The following is a 5,389-nucleotide window of genomic DNA, read 5'->3' on the forward strand; positions in this document are numbered from 1 at the left end:
TCACCATTCTCCTCCCCAATATCTGTACTGCTGAAGAGTACAGTTTTCAGAGTGAAACATTAAAGCACCATGAAAATATATGCACTGTAGAGGGATTGAAAATAAAATTTGTGTGAAGAAAATTGAAAATACAAAGTATCCTTCTGTACCCCTTTAGAAAACAGAAAGCATTTTTTTTAATGAGAGAAGAAAATTAGTATTTCCTGTCTGCCAGCTTAGTACTTTAAAATATTCAGGAGGTGACTGAAACTGAGGAGTCCCTCAGGGGTAGATAAACAGGATTTTTTGTTAATTATTTCAATCATTCCTTGTGAGCTGGTAAGATACTTTTAAAATCGAGATATCTTTTTAATATTCCACCATTCAGACAAAAAATGTCTCCCATTGTAGCTTACAAATAAGACAGACCCTCTCCCTAGGATTCTTATTTAAAAGAGATGAGGCAAAAGGAAATGTGATACGGAAGAATGTTTGGGGCATGGAAGATTCTTACTATGAAATATCGAACAGGTTCTGTTTGGGGTGTTCTTTGAAGAAAGCTTCATAGAAAATGTAATAGATATGAGAAGTAATTCCACCAATGATGAAGTCACCTGGCTGGTACCAGTCATGTGGAACAGGAATAGGATCACTCACAGGGCACCTCATGGTATTAGAGGTATCATAAACTGGAGGTGTTAGAAACAGCAACATCAATCGCAGCAACATCCTGGCAACCAAGCTTCCTTCTGAATACAGATTTTCTTTTATTCATCCATACTAGCTGCCTAAGAAAAGGCTACATTGGATGATGCATGGCTCTGTTCACCCAGCCTTATAATAGAGAGAATAATTTAATCAAAGTGTTACAAACGCATTATTTGAACACCGAGGTTACAGCATCAGGAATTGAATTGGAAGCGCCCTGTCTGCCTCCGGCCCCTACGCCATCTCTCAGTATGTGGATTTACTTATAACCACTTTCAGGCTTGCTGCTTGTTTTCTAGTTGCTTGCAGGAAGCATCTGGAGGTGAAGAAATTGCTGTGATAGGGATGATTGCAGGGTAGGTTTATGAATTACTTCTTCAGAGTCTTGAGTCTGAGTGGCACTTTTCCTCCCCTCCCCCCTCAGTTCTGATCCTTAGAGGCAGAAAAAGTGAGCGAAAGGCTTTTCCTTGGTGAGCTAATGACAACAGGAAACTCAGAGTGAAGTCATAGGTTAAATAGCAGCGCTAAGTTTTGAGATAAAGGACATATCCCAACTCCATTTCTTTCCTAGCCAAATGGAACCAACACATCTTTATGCAGTAAAGCTGTAGTTTTAAAACAGATGTCTTGACTCACTTGCATGAACCAACAGAAGGTATTGCTGTGTTGGAGGAATGGCCAGAACATTAAGCCTGAGCTCAAAGATATGCCCTGACTGCCAGTTTGATTCCAGGCTATGGTCAAAGTGTTATTAATCACAAAGGAAGCCCTTAACATATTGGCACTAGTTTACTTAAGGAATTGCCTTCCTTCACATGTGCGAGTTCAATAACTTCCATGAGCAGAAGTGCTGCAGTGTCTGTTTTCAAGTGCTGTGCAGTTTCTGTTATGCATCTTTAAGGAGTTGTTCCTTTAGTGCTACACAGTCTGTTCTTTGGAACTCCCTACCTATTGACATTCAGTATTGTAGGTGCAGGTGCAGTATACCCTGGGGCAAGTGGGGGGGGGAGACACAATAGTATTCTGGAGTTGAAAATGGCCACAACTTTATTGATAACAGGTGTAGGTCGTCTTTGGCCTAGGCATTATGTATGTATCCTGACTCAGCCTTCTGGTTGAAGGCTGATGTTAAACAGGGTCATGCCTGGGCTAGCATCATCTCAAGACACATGTGTACTAAGCTGCTCCCTCCCTTGCTGCCATTGAAAGTTCTGTGACCTATCCACTTCCCAGTGGGTCTTCAGGACAGAATCTTCCACACAGATTCCTTTACTTTGGTACCATGAGATATCACACCTGCTCAAAGGGGTGATGCACCATCTCACCCCCCCACCCCAACCCTGTCCCAAGCATATTGACATTACACTTTCACAGTAAGTGTGCTATTTTATGTGCCTGATGAAATCTTATCTGTCTTGTGGGCCTATCCAGACATATGATATGTTCCTTTCTGTTCTTGATTTTGTGTGACATACATTGCCCTGCTGGGGTAAAATATTAAGAGTGCCTTTGATGTACCAAAAACTTTGTTCAATGATTAAAGTACCATATTGGATTATCCCATGTCAGATTATTCTTGTCATGCCTAGGCTTCCTGCCACACCCACATCTAATGGTGGGTGTTATTTAATAATGATAATATTTATTTATTTATTTATTTATTTATTTATACCCCACCCATCTGGCTGGGTTTCCCCAGCTCTTCTGGGGGTTGTGAAGAAGTTCAGACAGAGGGGAGGGACAGATTGAGACATGGCTTCTCCCAGACCTCCTCAGGAAGAATCAAGGAAACTAAAGCATCATCTGACTTCTTGACTGCCTTCCTGCAAGGCAGAAATAGGGTAACGCTGGGTACAAGTCCTCTGCCAAAAACGAGCCTCCGAAAACAATCCAGAAGAGTGGTAACATTCTTCCTTTAATTTGGCTAATTGGATAAAACTAGGAGGCACTCTCTGGACAAGATATGCAACTGAGATTGGAAATTTAGAAAGATTTATAATAATTGGAGGGGGGGCACGGAAATGTTTCAATCCCTTAAATTTAGCTAACCAGTTTGAAACCCCCCCAGCCCTCATGCTGCCTTGTCAATGACACACTTCTCCATTGCCTCCCTAGACAAACAGATGGCAACAGATTGGTTGGGGTCCTACCTTCCAGAGCGGGGTAGTGTGTGTGGCGAGAGTGGGGACGTGTCACTAAAATGATGATGATGATAGGTAATGGGACTCCACCTTGCTCCAAGAGGGCGAGGCAACTTCCATTGTAACTGCTACTGAAATGGATGTGGGGGCTTCATTTAGCAGGAGAAAATGCTTACACATACTACAGCAGGACAGCTTTCAGCATGCCCCCATGCAGCCCTTTTGCCGCCTTCTCAAAGCTAGGTAAGCAAGGTGGGTTTTGGGAAGGAGGTATGAGGCTCTGGCAGAGTCCTAGATCCCTCCAGCACCTTGTTCTTACTAGGTGGTAGGTAGAAGTAGTTTCTCCTGCTAAGGTGGAGTCCCCACCATCCATTTTCATAGCAGTTGCAATGGAAATTGCCTTGCCGACTTGGAGAAAGGTGGGTTCCCAATACTCATCACCATCATCATTTGATTGCACTTTCTCCAAACATACTACCCTGTTCCAGAGGGTAGGGCCTGAGCCCATGGATTTTAAGAAAGAAGATTCCAACTAAACATCAGGAAGAACTTTCTGGCAGTAAGAGCTGTTTGACAGTGGAGCAGACCTCCACGAGAGGTGGTGGACTCTACTTCATTGGAGAATTTCAAAAAAAAGGTGGATGGTCATCTGTCATGGATGCTTTAGATGAGATACCTGTATTGCCGAGAGTTCGACTAGATGACCCACAGGATTCTAGGATTATTTTATTCTATAAAAAGAGGGCAAAATGACTTAACTGAAAAATAAAGGAACATATTTGAAAATCAACCACCCCCAAAATAATTTAAGAATAAAAAAGCAGAACAATAAAATAGCAAATATAAAAACATGCCAAAAGCAAACTCTGAGTACTATAAATGTAAAAAGATTGCAAAATCCACATTACTTCTCCTGGTAACAAGAGAACCTATCTCATGATGTTCCTCAAAGTCCTTTTCCTGCAGCAGCTTCTAATAAGACTTTCAAATGCAGGGGCTGGGATTGTTGGAAAGACCTCCCCAGAGGGACCCTAGGAAGAGAAAAACTGGAAATGCTTCATTGGCTCCTAATTGTTTCTTTGAAGTCATAGGCAATGTCAGCTGTGAGGCATGCGGGTGCAGTTTGTCAGGAATGGCCAGACAATGGCTTGTTGCGCTAAATTGGATCCACTGGCCAGAAGTTCCTGATCCATGAGCTAAGATGACAGAGCTTTTTTATCTGCTTTAATTTCACATTCCTAAACATTCCAAAATCCTTCCCACAGAAAAGTATCACCCTGGAGGAGGTTTCCTTGATATACAGCAATACAATACATTAAAGAAAAAAGATACAGTTTACATCTTTCTCCTTATAAGTTGCTCCCTGTTGTTCAGCTCAGGCCTCAACACAATGATGTAGCATTTTGGGGCAAAGATGCAGCCCAACAATCCAGCACTGGAGGCCAAGATGGAGAAGATCTCCACCACCACCATGGATTTTCCTTTGGTGCTCAGGTACGTGGGAACAAAAGAAAGCCAAACACTGCAGAATAGCAACATGCTGAAGGTAATGAACTTGGCTTCATTGAAACTGTCTGGCAATTTGCGAGCTGCAAATGCCACAATGAAGCTGGCAATGGCCAGGAGGCCCATGTAGCCCAGGACACAATAAAACAGGGACACAGACCCTTCATTACATTGCACAATGGTTTCTTCTGCTACCGAGTCCGTGTCTAGAGCGGGGAATGGGGGTGAAGTCATCAACCACACAGTACAAATACTTGCTTGAGTAAGAGAGCAGGAAAGGACAATGGCATGGGCCAGCCGTTTCCCTACCCACTTCCTCATGCTCGACCCTGGCTTAGTGGCCATGAAAGCTACAACTACAGTGACAGTCTTTGCAAGCACACATGAAACAGCCAGTGAGAAGACGATGCCAAACATTGGTTGGCGAAGGAGGCAGGTCACTTTCCCAGGGTGTCCGATGAACAGAAATGATGAGAGGAAGCATAGCAGGAGCGCAATGAGGAGAGCATAGGTGAGATCCCGATTGTTGGCTTTGACAATGGGAGTGTCTTTGTATTTAATAAAAGTTCCTATCGCCAAAGTTGTGAGCAGTGAAAAAAAAAGAGCAAGGGAGGCCAAGCCGATCCCAAAAGATTCATCATAAGAAAGAAAGCTGATTGTTTTCGGGATGCATTCATTTTTGTTCTTGTTTGGATATTGATCTGCTGGGCATCTGACACAGTCATCCATATCTGAAATAGAGAATATGGTCAAATTTCAGTGGCAATTCATTCATGCTCTTTGCTTCATGTTGATCTTAACTTTCTGATTTGTATTCGGCTGCTGGACATGTAATATTATGTGAATTACCCTTTGAGTATTTGGCTGAATTTGCCATATTTTTCTTTAAACAATTCAAACTGACACTCTAAGCACATGGAGGGCTTATTTCAGCAGAACTAATACAGTTGTGGGGGCAGAGCATTGGCCATCTGTAGCCTCTTTGTCTACCTCATAGCAACCCTCACAACTTTGGTGGCTAAGGCATTGAGCTGGATGCTTAATCACAGGGGTAC

The sequence above is a fragment of the Podarcis raffonei genome, chromosome 13 (genome assembly GCF_027172205.1).
Source record: "Podarcis raffonei isolate rPodRaf1 chromosome 13, rPodRaf1.pri, whole genome shotgun sequence".
NCBI lineage: Eukaryota > Metazoa > Chordata > Lepidosauria > Squamata > Lacertidae > Podarcis > Podarcis raffonei.